At 41.6% G+C, this 20,851-nt stretch overlaps 1 protein-coding gene across 1 annotated transcript in view; it reads right to left on the reverse strand.

Annotated features, from left to right (window-relative positions):
- Window positions 1-20,851, reverse strand: part of TENM4 (teneurin transmembrane protein 4) — a 3,098,737-nt gene that overhangs the window by 1,465,797 nt on the left and 1,612,089 nt on the right. The window contains exon 5 of the mRNA XM_050757454.1: window positions 6,117-6,191. The gene's annotated coding sequence lies outside the window, so the exon portion shown is untranslated. The remainder of the gene's footprint in view (window positions 1-6,116; window positions 6,192-20,851) is intronic.

The raw sequence follows: 20,851 nt of genomic DNA on the forward strand, positions 1-20,851 counted from the left end.
GAATGGTAAGGCCAGGGGTTGTGTCTAGGGTCCATTTCCCTACCTGGGCAGTATAGAAGTGTTTTTCATCAATTGTCAATATGAATTGCTTAGACAAAATAGACATAGCAACACACTCTGTATAGGGCCTTATATATAGGAAGCTCTTGACACTTTTGCAACTATTAACTTCAGAATAGAGAGACTTAGATTGCAAATTTGAAAAGGTAGGTATAGAGAATGACCCCAAAGGGAGGAGGGACTGAAGAAGCCAGCCTTGGACTCAGAGGGTAGAATTCACGTAGGAGGTGAAGTAGTATCTCTCCCTTTCTCTTTTTCTTAATTCAAGTTTTCCATCACTGGGTGGAACTCAAGTTTATTTTTTCCTGTCACATTTGTCAAGTAGGATTTCAATAATTCAGTATTGGCCTTAGCTACTTCAGATGTTTCCCTAAACGGGAATGAGACCTGGAGGACAGACAGGGGAGCCTATTTCTGCAAAGAACCTGAAGGGTTAAAATGGGCTCAACAGTAGTATATATGAAAAGCACTTCAGAAAATCACAGAGCATCACTCTACTCTACTCAGCGATAAGTTAATCCACAAGGCTGGGGTCCCTTCTCATCTAGGATGCCTGCAACCTGCATTCAACAGTCTGCATGCAAATTTACTCTGCTGAGCACAACAATCCCTTCTTTCAGATGAAAGCCCTCCCTGGTTTACTCCTCCAACTTTTTGGTTAAAGCCCCCTATGTTCACAGGTTCTTTCCTAGAGCAGGTTGTAATCGTCCCCATCCTGTTTCCTCCAACCAATTTTCTGTTCAATTTAACTATAATTTACTGAATGGCTGGGGTTGTCCACCACTGTGCTAGGTCCTAGGAAGACACAGACAATTAAACAAGGACCCCACTCCCAAGAAACTCACAGATTATGGCAGCAGGGTGGAAAGAAGATAGACAGCCCTGGAGTCTGTCAATCCTCAGAAATATGGCTAGAGACTTTAGTATACATATAAGCTATGAATGTTTAACTTTCATAGAGAAGTTGGTTTTTAAAAATAAATTTGAAAGGTGAATAGGAGCTTGTTAGGTAGGCAAGGCAGCCAAGTGCAAAGACCATTCCAAGCAGAAGAATCAGCACATGCAAAGACATGGCCAACTGCAAAAAAAAATTTAACACACAGGGAGAGAGTGTGTGGAGAAACAGGATCATGATGGGTATGGTAGTTATGCTGAGGAGTTTGAACTTTAACGCAAGGTCAGTCAGGAGCCACTGAGGTTTCAGACGTGGGATGATTACCCAGGGCCTCCTGCTTCGAGGTCATTTCAAGACTGGTTATCATCCACAATCTTGCCTCAAAAATGGAATGGAATTTCCTTTGCCACAGGAATCTGCCCACCCCACACCTGATTCATCTGGATATAACCTTGGACACTGTTCCTTTAACTGTCCAGATTCCCTTGCAAGGACTTTTCCTCCTGCCAGCTCCATCCTTGGTTGGTTCTTACTACTAAAGTGTAGTCCATGGATCAGCAACATCCATATCACCTGAGAGCAAGTTAAAAATGCAGAATCTCAGGTCCTACTCAAGATGTACTAAATAAGAATCTCAATTTTAACAGAATTCCCCAGGAAGTCATGTACATACCACAGTATACTTTCATGCACTGAGACAGGTTTCATTACTAAGCCTGTTTGCACTGTAACAAAACTGCTATCTCTCATGCACCCAGTCTTTATGGAGGAGAGAACAGGGTTGTGGAAGGAAGCCGACATCCTTGAGGGCCATGCCCACCTGAAACTGGGCTAACCACACGCCATGTTGTTTCATTTTATCTTATAACAACTTTGCAAGGTGAGTAGCCAAATGCTCATCTGACAGAGGAACTGAAGCACAGAGAGCTGTCACACAGCCAGGAGTATTTAACCTCATTATGTGTCCTCTTCTCCAGCTCTTTATGAATCCCCAAAATAATAAACCCACCATCTCTACCTATCCGAAAAACAAGGCCCCAACCCAGAAGGGAAAGACACTTGCCAATTTGTCCATCACCTACCAGCCTTGAATGACTACCTTCCCGCCTCAGCCAGTTCATCATTCAGCTCCTCAGCCAGTTCATCATTCAGCTCAAATGCAAATATTCCCATATACAGTTAGGGTTCTCCCAGTGTCCTTCTTCACCTTCCAGCTTGCCTTTTCCTCCTGTGCACATACTGCAATTAGATTTCACATTCCTGTCTCACACCTGAGTTCCAGATTCTCTGTCAGCACAGTCCTATCTCAGGGAGAGAAATCAAACAGCTGAAAGGCAGCCTGCTCTCAGAGAGGGGAAGAGAAGGGAGGTCAATTCGACATAACTGCCTAACAAAGTATATTTATGAACATCATTGGAACAAATGTCTCCAGTAACTGCAGCCATCACCTCCTAATGTCACATCATGGAGACACTGGAAAACAAATAGGGCTTATAACCTGATTTCCTATCATCTGGTAACAGCATCACTACCTCCAGCCTTCCCAGCTAGGCAGCATATGACTCACACTTCCCTTCTAACTTCCAAGGCACTTTGGGACAAAAAGGAAAAGAAAAGAAATAAAACAATATTTAAAAATATCAATTTCATCAGTAGCTTGTTTCTTAATGCATCCAGGCAATTGATCATCACAAATGGTCTGAAAGGTGCTAACACGAATTACTAGGGACTCAAACTCCCTGAAAATTGTAATTGCTCTAGCACAGGGAGAAATGCAATCATTTTAATTTGGAAGATTCAAGCTATTTTCTTAGAGCCTTGATTTCTTTGAGATTCTTGGCTGTCCCCTTACCTATACTTTCCCTGTGTTCCTAACTCAGATATGTCCTCTCTCTGTCCCTTTCTCTGTGTTTCGGTCACCACTGTCCTTGTTGAGTGTCCTGCTCCCTCCTCGTCCTCTCATTTGGAATGTGCAGAAGCAATCTGCTGGTCTCCTGACTCCAAGCTCCTTTCTCTCCAACCTGCCTTCTGCTCTGGGTTACCATTGTGTACATTGTCTTTTCTCATCCAGGCTGTGAACTCTTTGGGGTCAGGAACCAACCATATCTCTTTTATTTTTCTGTCTGCAGAACCTAGCATAGAACCCATAGCACAATACTGTGGAAGGAAATTCCATTTCTCTTAGCATACTCTTGTTACAACAAAGTAAAACAAATATACAAGCTGAAAGTTTCTCCTGGGCAAGGGATGTTAACTGGAACTGACTTGTTCAATCCTCTTATTTTAAACTGGAGATGTATACGATGTCATTGGCATTCTCTCGATTTGTTATACCACTTTTATTGAATATGAAAATGCTTTGAAAATGCTTTCTGATGGTCACTGCAACCTCAGTCCTCTAAGGACTTAAAACTTACTTTATATCATTTATGCTTTTTTTCTTAAGATATTTCTTAAGATCTTTAACCTTCATTAAATAAGAAGACAAGAATGGCCACAGACATTTCCTGGAAACTAACCCGATAGGTAGGGACAGTCTGCTGCCCTTACACATATTTTGATCAAGAAATATGCCCTAAAATGCTTTGAATGCTGTGCAGGTCCTCAGCAGAGGAGTCTTAAACCCAGCTCCAGGCAAGCTAGACCACACCCCTGCTATGCCCTGTCAAGCTGCATCTATCGAACTAGGTTAGGAGTTAAGATGTTACACAATGTGACCAATGGGATCAGAAGCAATAACATGACCTGTCAGCCAGTGCTTTCCTGACAATTCTGCGGTAAAGGGATTGCCTGCTAGAGAGCTGCAGGGGCCAGGAGGAGGGGAGGAAGAGCTGGTGTGGGAGATGGGGGGAAAGGGCTATTTTATTCCTTACTTACAAAAGTGGTGCTTAGTGGGGAAGAGAGTGGTAAATTGGCTTTATTTCCATAGTCTTATTTTAGAGTTTTGCTTGCAGGTTGCAAAACCAAAAGCCTTTTCTTAGAGGGCAAGAGTTGCAAAACTTTAAATGCAGCATTTCAGGAGCTTGAAGGTCTCTTGGGAGCAGGGTCAGAAAGAAAGTTCTGTAAGGCCCCCTGTTTTCTCAGGGTGAGGAAGGTTCACCTCAGTCAATGCTGTGCACAGATAAGGCCAAGAAATGCAACTGAAGGTTGGGGACACCTGGCGCCAGCTGAGAGATGACTGAATCCTGGCTTGTGTTTGTTGGCATTGGGGCCCAGGGCTGGCCTCAGCTTGTAGTAGAAGAATTCCCTAATTTTGTTGATCGGGAAGAGATGCAGCTCAGTTCCTGTCTGAACTGTGCAGAAGCTACCTGTAAGTGTGTCAGCTAGGACTGATTTACAGAACCACAACCAACAGCTATTTCAGGGGTAGAAAATTTAAAAAAGGAAGGGTTCTACGAAGAGCAACCTCACTCGCTCAAAACTCTACGTTCCACATTTGCAACACATCATTAGCTGAAATTCGTAAGCACTAACTTCCTAGAGCCCTCTGTCCCATTGCTATAAATTTAAACCTTTATGACAACACTGACCACATATATAGGACCAAAATGGAAACTGAAGGTCTTTCTTTAATAGAATTTATATTTGGCTTCTATGTTGCTTGATACCTGGACCACTCTCAAGGACTTTGGCTTGGAGCTCCATGATTTGGTTACCTGATGAAATTTCTCTCTCTCTAGCCTCTTAAAACCTGATTTCTGCCTTTTCCTTCTAGGCAAACTGGATCCCTGAATTCAGATGTGTATTTTACCACCCAGATCTCTGTGATGGAAAACTCTTACCTAAGTCCATTACCTTACCTTGGAGGCTTCTCACTATGATCCACATATTGAATCCCTCCTTCCATAACTGGCTCTTCTGATTTGAAAGATCAGTTCTGAGGCTCTCTGCCTTAGCTTATCTTATTCCTAAAGCATACAATAATTGCTCTCTCTCTCTCCATGTATATATATAAAATTTTCAGTCTCTTTTCTAGACCTAGTCAAGTGGTCATGAAGTAGTTTTAGCCTCCTGGTTTTATAAGAGGAGGACCAGGTCATCCATTTGCCCTTTTACTGACGACAGTTTCCCCAGAACGGAAAGAGACTTCTGGAGCATTCTGGAAAATTCATCAAGCTTATAATGACTTGAGTTTACCATGTGCCTAATTAGGCTTGAATTATCTATAGGTTATCATGTTGCAAGCCTCAACTCTCCATCTGGTAAACTTGGGCAATGTGCCTTCTTACATGTAAGAACCCTTAATAAAGAGCTTCTAAGAAATACAATCAACAATAATAAATACTTTATCCACATGTTGGAATCACAAATGGAAATTATGACGACCCTTAAATGTGGTTCTGCACGTCATCCAGGTGGCAGAACACCTGGAAATCATAGAACACCATGCTCCTTAGAACACCATGATCATTGCAAAGTTCCACTAAAAACGACACAGTTAATCCCAATCTCTGAACTAGTTATAATTTTTATGAACAGAAAATATGACTAGATTGCTGCATACGAATGCAACCGAAAACCAAAGTACTCAAATCTATTTAAATATATATATATCATGACCTAAGCATGACCAGTTATTTCTGAGTCTTTCCAATAACATCATTTGCTATCTTTTTATTAATTTGGTCATTGGCAGGTGCACGTGGGAGGCCAAATAACAGCCAGTCTCAAAGGCTCAAGAGAAAACTGGAGAAAGAAAGTTGTAAAATGAGAAAATTTTATCCATTAACTTACTTTTTCTGTCAAAGAAGCATTTTTATATTATTTGATTTTTTACAAAGGAATGTTTCAGAAAAAGTGGAGAAATAGCCTTAGATTAAGGAAGTCCCTCACAAAGAATAAAACCAATCCACTTAAACCAAAGCAATCAGTGTGCTTAATGCTGGTCATCTCTACCAACTTTGACAAAGCCTACTGTCAGAGATCTGTTGAGAATGCTGCTTTCAAACCCTTCAAACAGGATTTTTCTCAAGACAAAAGACAAAAGGACACTAATTTCTCAGTCATTGCTCTTCCACTCCCACTTTACACATAGACATGTTTCTGCAAACCACAACACTTGAGCATAGAAAAAAAGTATAAGAAAATTGTATTGTGTGTGTGCATGTGTGCATGCATGCATATATACATATATATACACATATATATTTTTTCTTTTTACCTTAATTAGACATGCCCATCAATGTCCAAGAACAATGTTACTCAAGCTGTCTTGGGAGCAGCAATACTGTTTATCCTGAAAATAAGAAAACACAGAAAAATATATAAATTCCAAGATTGCCTGCTTTTAAATCTGGTGATTCACAGTCTACAGAAGGGAAGAAGGGTATCGAAAAATGAATGAGGGCTCTTCACAATAGTTTACCTGAAAACCAAGAAAACCAGTAATAGACATTTTTTTCTGATCTTTGTTTTAAAGATTTCTAAGAATATAGACTGGTGCTTTCAGAATTAGACTTATATCCAAAGCACTCCTCCTGGTCAGGGGCTGTATCATGGAAGAAACAGAAAAGAGGCTCTTGGGTCAAAAATGCCTTGGCTAAATTATTTAGTTGCTCAGAGTTTAATTTTCCTTAGTAGTAAAATGAGACCACTAATACTCCATAGCCCTTTGACAAGAATTAAGTAGAAGATATACAAAGCTTCCCACAGAATGTCCCACACATAGTAGGCACTACGTACATTTCAGTGTTGGTTCCTTTCCAGAACCCACTCCCACAAGCCCTTTCCTTCTTTCGTTATTACTTCCAATACCTATCACAGTGTTAGCACCATGGTGTTTCGGAAAACATAAAATATCACAATGACTTCAAAACAACTATTTTAAAAATGGAAAAAAGAAATGATAACCATATTCACATTTAATAAGAACACCACCTAAATTTATTGAATATTTCCTATGTGCTACACCAAGTACTAATACTTGCCTACGTACTAATAATTTTATACCAGTCATTTCTTTTCTTCCTTTTTTTTTTTTTTTTTTTTGAGATGAAGTCTCGATCTGTTACCCAGGCTGGAGTACAATTGCATGATCTTGGCTCATTGCAACCTCTGCCTCCTGGGTTCAAGGGATTCTCCTGTCTCAGCCTCCTGAGTAGCTGGGATTATAGGCGTGCGCCACCACACCCGGCTAATTTTTTTGTATCTTTGTAGAGACGGGGTTTCTCCATGTTGGCCAGGCTGGTCTCGAACTCCAGACCTCAAGTGATCCACCCACCTCAGCCTCCCAAAATGCTGGGATTATAGGAGTGAGCCACCGCGCCTGGCCACCAGTCATTTCTTTAGTCCTCACAACCACCATACAGAGAAGGTGATATTAGAAAACTGAAGGTGGAGAAGTTAGGTTCCTTTGTTCAGATCACACAGCTCCTGGGAGGTGGAGCTGGGATTTGTGTCTCTGCAGCCTCACCTCCTGTCCTGTTCTCTTTAGCACCCATCCTGCTGGCCTCACCATACTCCAAGCCACGGGACCAGCATGGGCTCCAGATGATGCCACACACTCCATTAGATTTTCCTTCCCTTTTTTCTCTTTTCCTTCCTTCCCTCCTTCCTTTTTTCCCCCTTCCTTTTCTTCAACCTTTATTTTAAATTTGAATTCACTATTTTACTTATTTTCTTTTTGTTTTGCTTTGCTAGACTATTGGTCATTTCAGTATAACTGGGTTCTTCTTTTGAGTGAAGATTTTTTCTAGCTGTGTTGTCTTAGATGACTCACTGAATTCCTTTGAACCTTGTTTTTTTCTCTCTCTGTAAAATGAATGCATTAGACAAGATGATGTTCAAAGGCCCTTCCCAGTTTATTGGTCCTATGACTGGCTACTTTGGAAGCAGTTTTAGATCATGCTGGTATTGAGATCTTTATGGATGTGTGAGAGTTATGGATTCTAACAGCAATTTTGCTTGCTTTAGCTAAGTCTAAAATTTCAAATTTCTGTGAGGAGACATTTATATTTACATACGTTCTTTAAAGAGCTTACTAATGGGGAAACTGAAGTTCAAAGACATTGAGTAATTCACCCAAGGTCACTCAGAAGTGGCAGAGCCAAAATTCATATCATACAAGTTTCTGTATCTTCGAAGTCCATATTATTCACGGTATCTGAAGCCTACCAGAAAGTACTCTACAGAAAGTTAGCTGACCAGAATTACTCTTGTTTCTGAAATCTGACTCAAAATTTAGGGTGATAATAGTAACTATCATGTGTTATAAGCTCATTACGTGCCAGTCAATATCAGAGCCTTACATATATCTCATTTAGTCCTCCTACCAAATCAAATGTCAGGTACTATAATCACCCTCTTTTGATACATGAAGAAACTGAGGCACTAGGACTAATATTACTTGCCCAAGTCATAGAACTAATAAGTAAAAGTTCTAGGAGTTGAACTAGGAACAACCAAAATTTAGCAAAGTTCATGGTTTATTATCTTCACTGGCATATGGCAGTCATGATGTGATTTACAGTTAATAAGCTACAGTTGTGAGTACTGGAAGAAAAAGTCGGAGAAGGTTAGTGTATGTGAGCGTGAACCGCAAGACAGCCTTGTCACTTAATAATTCACAGACTCCAATAAAGAAGAAGGAGAAGGATATTTTTTAAAAGATTGTTCAGGGATTGTTGAGAACCTGCCTCCTGATCTGTTTCCCCATTAAAATTGCCAGCTTTTGTCATTCAGTCTGACAATGAGAAAAGAAATGACAAAATGAATTTCAAGGGACAGTGTTTGTCAGTGAGGTTTGCAACGTTCTTCACACATTAGGGAGTCTGGCTGATGTGCTGTCCCATTTTGGGCAGAGGGAACCTGAGCTCCAGGGAGAAAGCAGGTAAAGCAAACAGCAAATGAAGAAAAGCAGCTCTGTTTATTTAGTTGGGTCTAGATTCACTGAGAAAAATGACTTCCAGATGCATTCCAAACACGGTAACATGATTGGGATGGAGAAGGCAGTCAAGTCTATTTGGCTTCTGCAGGGGATTTGTTTGTATATTCTAATTGCATCATCGTTTAGCTTTATTTCAGCTGGAACCTGGCTGCCAAATGAGCGTATTGATTACCTGTCACGGATGCATATTTCTCAATTAAAAGCCATCAAGGCTTGTAAAATCTCAACCATGTCAAGACCAACGAGTGGATTTTAGTACTGCTGTTAGTAGTCACATTAGCCCCCTTCTACTGAACAGTAGCTACAAGCTTGGCACCTTACATATGCTGGCTCATTTAAATGTCACAACCCCCTTCAAAGTAGATGTCGTTATTTTCCATCTTTCTAATGAGGAAGCAGAGGCTCAGAAAGATTAAAAACTTTGTCCAAGGCCACAGAACTAGTAAGCAGTGGAAGAAGGATATGAACCTATGTATGTCATATTCCCATTCCACAGGGCTTTCTGACACACACAGGCAGCACAGAGTGCATTTCAAGTACTGCCATTGATATACTGCTTGCCTTGAACAGTCAGCTCTGTCATTTACTAGCTCTGTGATGTTGAACAATTTTCTTAACATCTCCGTGTCTCAGTGTCCTCATCTGTAGAATCAAGAAAATAACACTTCGTGGAGTTGTTAGGATTAAATGAGCTACTATATGTATAGCATGTAGGCTAGTGCCTGAAATAAGGAGTAACCATTATTTTTACATCCTCTGGATACTGTGAAAGACAAACTGTAAATTTTGACCTTCAAAACTTGCTGTAGGCACTTTGTACTTCCAAAGACTTTGCAACAATTCAATTTTCCTCACAGCAGCTCAGTGTTTCAGGTCAGACCACTGTCACTCTCAGACTGAGACGTGAGGAGCAACTGTGCTGAAATATTTCCAATGCACTCAATTTCTGATTCTCCTGATTACGTCTGAATAAACACATAATGATATTATTTATTTTGTATTCTGCATACCTTGAAATCTTAGGTCTACTCCTCGCAACAGCCCCACAATTAGGTGCTATTGCCTCCATTTCACAAAGAAAGATGATGTGGACCATAAAATCAAGATGATCTTCCCAAGTACATATAGCTGGTAAATAGCAAGGCTTAGATTTGAACCCAAATAGGACTGTGTTTCAAATGTGTGTGCTTGCATTCAAATTGTGACACTTAAACCATTAATTTCTCCTTGTCTCCCTGGTGAACTCTTCCTCATCTGTTCAGATTAACCCAGACATCTGTGACATTCCTTGATGTTTATCTATTGCACACGTATTTTATGGAGCCCTATCTTCCAGATACTTGAGGTGTTGTATGAACAGTGATGAACACAAGACATGAAATCTGCTTTCATGAAGCTTACAGCTTAAAGATGGTAATATACAAGTACACACTTGAAGGACCTTGAGAAGAAAAAAATGAGGGTGACAGGGTGGCGAAAATTGAGGGCAACAGACCAGTGGATGGTATAGGTGCTCTCTGAGGAAATGGCATTCAAGATAAGATGAAGGATGAGAAGATGGCAATACGTGAGAATGAGGGAGGGGTTCCCGGCAGCAACAGGAGCATGTGCCCAGAGCTGGAAACACAACAGGAGCATGGGAACCAGAAGAAAGGGGACCAGAAGAAAGCTTGTATAGCTGGGGAAGAATAAGAAAGAGGAGGTGAAGTTGGGGTGGGGCTCAGTGAAAGCAGTTGGAGAAATGGTCTGGGGCAAGAATATTCATGATCTAGTGGACCACAGTGAGACATTTGGGTTCTGAGTCCTACAGAGCCTCGTGTAGCCCTTGTTGGTAGTCATTATAACATTGCATTGTCATCCTATGCTTAGCTGTGTTTCTCTCTCCAGACCATAAGCTTCCTACGTGCCTAGGATAGTGTTCAAGACAAAGTGGGCATTCAGCAAATTAGACAAATTAATGGAAACATTAACACTTATAGAACACTGTGATTCTATAAGACACTTATTGAAAGATAAACATAAAAAGGCTAGAGTAAAAAATGAAACTAGTATTTTTGTTCCCGGATGAGAAAAAAAATCCTGGCTAAGAATAAATTATACACATATATTTACATTTATGTAAAAGTTGATAGGTATTATACATTAATAGTGATAACCAACATTAGTAGCGTGGCACTAGGCTCCCTGCTTTATATGGATTTCATTTAATTTTCATGACAATAAACATGAAGCAGTTACTGCTAATCTCCATTTAGCAGGAAAAACCCCAAAAAACAAAATTGAGACAGAGTTAAAATAAACTACATAGGGAGACAAAGATAATACTTACAGTGCTGCAATTCAAATCTAGGCATTTTATTCAAAGTTCATATATGTAACAAGTTTGCAACTTTAAATTATCTCTCAAGATAGCTTATCCTTGAATTTTTTAATTTAAAAAATGGAAACACAATATGTAAAAATAATAGTTACTGAAGTGAAATGAGTAGCAGTAAGCATTAAAAAAGAAAAATTAAATTTTTAACAACAGTAACTGGGTAACAGAAAGATAAAGTTTGATGGAATTTTAATAATGATTAAAAAAGAAAAAGGAAAGCACTCAATGCATTAGGATGGTGTTTTGCAGAGGTATTTGTTTCAATTGTTTTGTTTTCATCACGTTGCTGGTATATGAAACAAAAATTAGTAGAAAAAAAGAAGTGATGGGAGCTTTTGTGTCCGGAATTGGTGGGTTCTTGGTCTCGCTGACTTCAAGAAGGAAGCTGCGGACCCTTGCAGTGAGTGTTACACTTCTTAAAGATGGCGTCCAGAGTTTGTTCCTTCAGACGTTCAGATGTGTCCAGACTTTTTTCCTTCTGGTGGGTTCCCAGTCTCCCTGGCTTGATCAGTGAAGCTGCAGACCTTCACAGTGAGTGTTACAGCTCATAAAGGCAACACAGACCCAAAGGGTGAAGAGCAGCAAGATTTATTGCCAAGAGCAAAAATACAAAGCTTCTACAAAACAGAAGAGGACAGGAGCAGTTTGCCTCTGCAGCTCCTGCGGCCTGCTTTTATTCCCTTATCTGACATCCTGCTGATTGGTCCATTTTACAGAGAGCTGACTGGTCCATTTTACAGAGAGCTGATTGGTCTGTTTTGACAGGGTACTGAATGGTGCATTTACAATCCTTTAGCTAGACAGAAAGTTCTGCAAGTCTCCACTAGATTAGCTAGACACAGAGCGCTGATTGGTGCATTTACAAACCTTTAGCTAGACATAAAAGTTCTCCAAGTCCCTACCCAACTCAGGAGTCCAGCTGGCTTTGCCTAGTGGATCCCTTGGTGAGGCTACCAGCAGAGCTGCCCACCAGTCCCCAGCCACACCTCTCCCCTCCTCAGCTCTTGGGCGGTCCATGGGACCGGGCGCTGCTGAGCAGAGGGTAGCGCCCGGCAGGGAGGCTCCGACCAAGGCTCGGACTGCAGGGGAGCCCACTGAGGGGCAGGGGACCTCGGGCATGGCGGGGGACCTCGGGCATGGCGGGGGACGTCGGGGCATGGCAGGCTACAGGTCCCGAACCCTACCCTGCGTGGAGGCGGCTGAGGCCCAGTGAGAATTCCAGCATGGCGCAGGCGGGTCGGCAATGCTGGGGGACCTGGCGTACCCTCTGCAGCTGCTGGCCCGGGTGCTAAGCCCATTGCTGCCCAGGGCAGGGGTGCCCGCCGGCTGCTCCCAGTGCAGGGTCCACGTGGAGCCCGCACCCACTGGGAACTCACGCTGGCCCGCCAGCGCGGCACACAGCCCCAGTTGCCGTCCAGGCCTCTCCCTCCACACCTCCTGGCAAGCAGAGGGGGCTGGCTCCTGCCTCAGCCAGCCCAGAGAGGGGCTCCCACAGTGCAGCGGCAGGCTGAAGGGCTCCTCAAGCACGGCCAGAGTGGACACCGAGGCCGAGGAGGCGCTGAGAGTAAGCGAAGACTGCTAGCACGTTGTCACCTCTCAGTTTAATTTTTCTAAGAGAAACAGACGAACAAGATGGATAAACAAGCCAATATCTGTATTCTTCACTTTTTCTATTACTATTCCCAGGTGACTATGTCTAGGTCTTCTTCCACCCCCTGCTGTGTGAATAACTCCTATTCATTCTTCAACACCCAGATAAAATTCCTCTCAGTCTTGGAAGCCCTACCTGGCCTCCCAGACTTCCACCACAACACATCCATTTCCTTTGTACAGTTTATAAAATGTCATAGTACAATCTAATTATGCTGCTAATTCTCTCTTAATGCAGTGAGGGAAGGGAACAGAAATATGTAATTATTCAAATATGTAAATACTGATTTAGACACTTTGATTGAATCACGCTAAGTTTTCATAACAGCCGTGTTGCATATACACTTTTATCTCCATTCTACAGATGGGAAAACAGGCTCAAAAAAGGCAATTTGCTCATGTTAGTGGGAACTGATTAAGTATGCTGTGTTTGTTTGTTTGTTTGTTTTGAGAGGGAGTGGCACTCTGTAGCCCAAGCTGGAGTGCAGTGGTGCTATCTCAACTCACTGCAAACCCCATTTCCTGGGCTCAAGTGATTCTCGCTCCTCAGCCTCCTGAGTAGCTGGGACTACAGGCCCAAGCCACCACGCCCAGCTAATTTTTTGTATTTTAGTAGAAACGGGGTTTTGCCATGTTGCCCAGGGTGGTCTCCAACTCCTGAGTTTAGGTGATCCACCTGCCTCAGCCTCTCAAAGTGCTGGGATTACAGGTGTGAACCATCACAGCCTGGCCTGATTTAGTATTCTTGAGCAAGATAGGTCAAATCATGAAAAACACAGAGTAATGGAGATTTGGGGAAGATAAAAAATATAATAGGAAATAATGATGAGCCACATTTAGAATGAGAGTCCAAGGTGAGTCTTCTGCTCTCATAGCCCTAGGTTACTCTGTAAGGCTTTGCAACCTGTGGGTTAAAAGTATCACTGCTGGAGCCATCCTGCCTGGGTACAAATCCCAGCTCTAATCTTACCTACCTATGTGACCTTGAATACATTACAAAACCCTTCTGAGACTCAGTTTCCTCATCTGTAAAACAGAGATGATAATGATAGCATTCATCTCATAGAAATATTATGAGGATGAGAAAAGATAATATATGTGATGAGTTTAAACTGTCCTTAGCACTTAGAAGACTTAAAACTGTGAGTTGTTATTATTCGATGCACTCAAATAAAAAAGTTACATGTTAAATAATAAGCATCACCTTGTAGAACACAGACAAACTTAGGCCTGATCAGAGTAGGGTGAGCAGAAAAGAGGAAGACTTGCCATGCTATTGAAGGGGTCCCTATATACATCTTGTACCCTGGAGAAGAAAATACTCAGGAGTGACAGGACAGGTATAGTTACATAGCAATTATTCTCTAAAAGGCTGAGCTCTCAAGCATGTTGAGTTCTCATCAGCATCATCTGTTTATCCTCATAGCAAATGCCACTAGGAGGGAGAGCCTCCATTCACATTTTTAATTTATGTTGTTCATTTTACACCCAAGGGGGGAAAAAAGATGAGAAACTGATAGGACCTGACCATGATTACCAAGAGTACAAGACATGGGATTTAAACCCAGCTTTATCTTATGCGAAAATGTGTGTCCACAGCCACATGCTGTGCTGTCTCCACAGGTCCACTTCTTCTTTATGAGAGTTTGGCAGCTGCTACATTATCCTGACTATGACTAATGCCCTCCAAGAGCTAAAGGCAGGGGAAGAGAAAGTCCATTTATTCTGTGCTGTTCCAGAGGGCAGAATGAACATAGTATATAAGAAAGAAACTTTGGTTAAACCTCAGAAAAGATCTTTAGCTATAATAAAGCACCTATGGGCCCAGGACCCTGGGTTTCAAGCAAAAAACTGGGCAACTGTTTGGGCAGGCACTGAGCTGCAGGGTTTGTTTGTTTGTTTGTTTGTTTTCATACTCTAGCAGTGCCTGGAACTCCAATGAGATAGGAGAACCATTCACTCCCCTGGAAAGGGGGCTGAAACCAGAGAGCCAAGCAGTCTCACTCAGCAGGTACCACTCCCATGGAGCCCAACAAGCCAAGAACTATTGGCTTGAAATTCTCACTGCCAGCACAGCAGTCTGGAGTCAATCTGGGATGATTGAGCTTGGAAGGGGGTGGGGTGACTGCCATTACTGTGGCTTTAGTAGGCAGTTTTCCCCTGACAGTGCTAAGGAGACTGGGAGGTTTGGACTTTGCAGTGCAGCAAAGCAGCTGTGGCTAGATTTCTTCTTTAGATTCCTCCACTGGGCAGAGTATCTCTGCAGGAAATCCAGCAGCTCCAGTCAGGGACTTACAGACAAAACTCACATCTCCCTGGGACAGAGCACCTGGTTCAGGGGAGGGGCAGCTGGGGTCCCAGCTTCAGCAGACTTAATCTTTCGTGGCCGCTGGCTCTGAAGAGAGTGGCTGATCCTGACAAGGGGGATTCTCCCAGCACACCACACCAGCTCTGCTAAGGGACAGACTGCCTCCTTAAGTGGGTCTCTGACCCCCATGCCTCCTGACTGGGAAAGACCTCCCAACAGGGGTTGACAGACACCTCATAGAGGAGAGCTCTGGTTGCCATCAGGCCAGTGACCCTCTGGGACAAAGCTTCCAGAGGAAGGAACAGCAGCAATCTTTGCTATTCTGCAGCCTCCACTGGTGATACCCAGGCAAACAGGGTCTGGAGTGAATCTCCAGCAAACTGTAACAGACCATCAGAAGAGGGACTGACGATCAGAGGAAAAACTAACAAACAGAAAGCAACAACAACAACAACAAAAAGGCACCCCACCGCACCAACAAAAACCCAATCCAAAGGTCATTAGCCTCAAAGATCAAAAGTAGATAAATCCAAAAAGATGAGCAAAAACCAGCACAAAAAAGACTGAAAATTCCAAAAGCCAGAATGCCTCTTCTTCTCCAAATGATAGCAACACCTCTCCAACAAAGGCACAAACCTGGACGGAGAATGAGAGGGATAAATTGACAGAAGTATGCTTCAGAAGGTGGGTAATAACAAACTCCTCTCAGCTAAAGGAGCATGTTCTAACCCAATGCAAAGAAGCTAAGAGTCTGGATAAAATGTTAGAGGAACTGCTAACTAGAATGACCAATTTAGAGAGGAACATAAATTATCTGATGGAGCTGAAAGACTTCATGCAGCATACACAAATATCAATAGCCACATTGATCAAGCAGAGGTAAGGCTATCAGAGTCTGAAGACCACCTTGCTGAAATAAGGCATGCAGACAAGATTAGAGAAAAAATAATGAAAAGGAATGAACAAAGCCTCCAAGAAATATGGGACTATGTGAAAAGACTGGACCTATGATTGATTGGAGTACCTGAAAGTGACAGGGAGAATGAAATCAAGTTGGAAAACACACTTCAGGATATTATCCAGAAGAACATCCCCAACCTAGTAAAACAGGCCAACATTCAAATTCAGGAAATACAGAGAGCATCACTAAGATACTTCATGAGAAGATCAACCCCAAGACACATAATCATCAGATTACTCAAACTTGAAATGAAGGAAAAAATCTTAAGGGCAGCCAGAGAGAAAGGTCAGGACACCTACCAACGGAAGCCCATCAGACTAACAGGAGATCTCTCAGCAGGGACCCTACAAGCCAGAAGAGAGTTGGGGTCAATATTCAACATTCTTAAAGCAAATAATTTTCCACCCAGAATTTCATATCCAACCAAACTAAGCTTCATAAGCAAAGGAGAAATAAAATCCTTTACAGATGAGCAAATGTTAAGGGATTTTGTCACCACCAGGCCTGCCTTGCAAGAGCTCTTAAAGGAAGCACTAAATATGGAAAGGAAAAACTGGTACTAGTCACTGCAAAAACACACCAAAATATAAAGACCAATGACACTGTGAAGAAATTGCATCAACTAGTGTGCAAAATAACCAGCTAATATCATAATGACAGAATCAAATTCACATATAACAATATTAGCTTCAAATGTAAATGGGCTAAAAGCCCCAATTAAAAGACATAGAATGGCAAATTGGATAAAGAGTCAAGACCCATCAGTGTGCTGTATTCAGGAGACCCAACTCACATGCAAAGACACATATAGGCTCAAAATAAAGGGAAGGAGGAATATTTACCAAGCTAATGGAAACGGAAAAAAAAATAGGGGTTGCAATCCTAGTCTCTGATAAAACAGACTTTAAACCAACAAAGATCAAAAAAGACAAAGAAGGGCATTACACAATGGTAAAGGGATCAATGCAACAAGAAGAGCTAACTATACTAAATATATATGCACCCAATACAGGAGCACCTAGATTCATAAAGCAAGTTCTTAGAGACCGAGAAACTGACTGAGACTCCCACATAATAATAGTGGGAGACTTTAAAACCCCACTGTCAATATTAGACAGGTCAACGAGACAGAAAATTAACAAGGATATTCAAGATTTGAACTCGGCTCTAGATCAAGGGGACCTAATAGACATCTACAGAACCCTGCACCACAGATCAACAGAATATACATTCTTCTCAGCACCACATCACACTTATTATAAAATTGACCACATATTTGGAAGTAAAACACTCCTCAGCAAATGTAAAAAAACTGAAATCATAACAGTCTCTCAGACCACAGTGCAATCAAATTTGAACTCAGGATTAAGAAACTCACTCACTCAAAAATCACACAACTACATGGAAATTGATCAACCTGCTCCTGAATGACTACTGGGAAAATAACGAAATTAAGGCAGAAATAAATAAGTTCTTTGAAACCAATAAGAACAAAGAGACATTGTACCAGAATCTCTGGGACACAGCTAAAGTGGTGTTAAGAGGGAAATTTATAGCACTAAATGCCCATATCAGAAAGCTGGAAAGACCTCAAATCAACACCCTAACATCACAAAAGAACTAGGGAAGCAAGAGCAAACAAATTCAAAAGCTAGTGGAAGACAAGAAGTAACTAAGATCAGACAAGAACTGAAGGAGATAGAGGCACGAAATTCCCTTCAAAAATTCAATGAATCCAGGAGCTGTTGTTTTGAAAAAATTAACAAAATAGAGAGATAGACCACTAGCTCGAGTAATAAAGAGTAAAAGACAGAAGAATCAAATAGACACAATAAAAATGAGAAAGGGGATATCACCAATGGCCCCACAGAAATACAAGCTACTATCAGAGAATATTATAAACACCTCTATGCAAAGACACTAGAAAATCTAGAAGAAATGGATAAATCCCTGGATACATACACCCTCCCAAGACTAAACCAAGAAGAAGTCGAATCTCTGAATAAATCAATGAAAAGTACTGAAATTTAGGCAGTAATCAATAGCCTACCAACCAAAACAAAACAAAACAAAAATCGTAGGACCAGATGGATTCACAGCCGAATTCTACCAGAGGTACAAACAGGAGCTGGTACCCACTCAGTCATTCCAAATAATCAAGAAAGAGGGACTCCTCCCTAACCGATTTCATGTGGCCAGCATCATTCTGATACCAAAACCTGACAGAGACAAAACAAAATAGAAAACTTAGGGTCAATACCCCTTGATGCAAAAATCCTCTATAATAAGAACAAAGCTGGAGGCATCACGCTACCTGACTTCAAACTATACTACAAGGCTACAGTAACCAAAACAGCATGGTACTGGTACCAAAACAGAGATATAGACCAATGGAACAGAACAGAGTCCTCAGAAATAATACCACACATCTACAGCCATCTGATCTTTGACAAAACTGAGAGAAACAAGAAATGGGGAAAGGATTCCCTATTTAATAAATGGTGCTGGGAAAATTGGCTAGCCATAAGTAGAAAGCTGAAACTGGATCCTTTCCTCACTCCTTATATGAAAATTAATTCAAGATGGATTAGAGACTTAAATGTTAGACCTAATACCATAAAAATCCTAGAAGAAAACCTAGGTAGTACCATTTAGGACATAGGCATGGGCAAAGACTTCATGTCTAAAACACCAAAAGCAATGGCAACAAAAGCCAAAATTGACAAATGAGATCTAATTAAACTAAAGAGATTCTGCACAGCAAAAGAAACTACCATCAGAGTGAACAGGCAACCTACAGAATGGGAGAAAATTTTTGCAATCTACTCATCTGACAAAGGGCTAATATCCAGAACCTACAAAGAACTCAAACAAATTTACAAGAAAAAAACAAACAACCCAATCAAAAAGTGGGCAAAGGATATGAACAGACATTTCTCAAAAGAAGACATTCATACAGCCAACAGACACATGAAAAAATGCTCATCATCACTGGCCATCAGAGAAATGCAAATCAAAACCACAATGAGATACCATCTCACACCAGTTAGAATGGCGATCATTAAAAAGTCAGGAAACAACAGGTGCTGGAGAGGATGTGGAGAAATAGGAACACTTTTACACTGTTGGTGGGATTGTAAATTAGTTCAACCATTATGGAAAACAGTATGGCGATTCCTCAAGGATCTAGAACTAGATGTACCATATGACCCAGCCATCCCATTACTGGGGATATACCCAAGGATTATAAGTCATGCTGCTATAAAGACACATGCACTTATATGTTTATTGCGGCACTATTCACAATAGCAAAGACTTGGAATCAACCCAAATGTCCATCAGTGACAGACTGGATTAAGAAAATGTGGCACATATACACCATGGAATACTATGCAGCCATAAAAAAGGATGAGTTTGTGTCCTTTGTAGGGACATGGATGCAGCTGGAAACCATCATTTTTAGCAAACTATCACAAGAACAGAAAACCAAACACCGCATGTTCTCACTCATAGGTGGGAACTGAACAATGAGACCACTTGGACTCAGGAAGGGGAACATCACACACCGGGGCCTATCATGGGGAGGGGAGGGGGGGAGGGATTGCATTAGGAGTTATACCTGATGTAAATGATGAGTTGATGGGTGCTGACGAGCTGATGGGTGCAGCACACCAACATGGCACAAGTATACATATGTAACAAACCTGCACGTTATGCACATGTACCCTAGAACTTAAAGTATAATAATAATAATAAATTAATTAATTAATTAATTTAAAAAATCCTCTATAAAATACCAGCAAACTGAATCCAGCAGCACATCATAAAGCTTATCCACCACAATCAAGTCATCTTCATCATTGGGATGCAAGGTTGGTTCAACACACACAAATCAATAAACTTAATCTATCACATAAATAGAACCAATGATAAAAAACACAGGATTATCTCAATAGATGCAGAAAAGGTCTTTGAAAAAATTCAACAGCTCTTCATGCAAAAAACTGTCAATAGGAGGATGCACCCAAGATGGCCGAATAGGAACAGCTCCAGCCTCCAGCTGCCAGCGTGAGTGACATAGAAGATGGGTGATTCTGCATTTTCAACTGAGGTACCGGGTTCATCTCACTGGGGAATGTTGGACATTTGGTGCTGGTCTGTGGGTGCAGCCCGACCAGTGAGAGCTGAAGCAGGGCTCTGAAGTAGATCCCTGAGTAGCCTAACTGGGAGACATCCCCCACTATTTGTAGACTGACACCTCACACCTCACATGGCTGGGTACACCCCTGAGATGAAGCTTACGGAGCAAGAGTCAGACAGCAACACTCGCTGTTCAGCAATATTCTATCTTCTGCAGCCTCCATGGCTGATACCCAAGCAAACAGGGTCTGGAATGGACCACAAGCAAACTTCAACAGACCTACAGCTGAGGGTCCTGACTGTTAGAAGGAAAGCTAAGAAACAGAAAGGACACCCATACCAAGACCACATCAGTACATTACCATCCTCAAAGACTAAAGGCAGATAAAACCACAAAGATGGGGATAAAGCAGGGCAGAAAAGCTGGAAATTCAAAAAATCAGAGTGCATCGCCCCCTCGAAAGGAATGCAGCTTATCGCCAGCAATGGAACAAAGCTGGATGGGGAATAACTTTGATGAGTTGAGAGAAGAAGGCTTCAGTTGATCAAACTTCTCAGAGCTAAAGAAGGAACTA

Source organism: Macaca thibetana, chromosome 14 (genome assembly GCF_024542745.1).
Source record: "Macaca thibetana thibetana isolate TM-01 chromosome 14, ASM2454274v1, whole genome shotgun sequence".
In the NCBI taxonomy this organism is placed as follows: Eukaryota; Metazoa; Chordata; class Mammalia; order Primates; family Cercopithecidae; genus Macaca; species Macaca thibetana.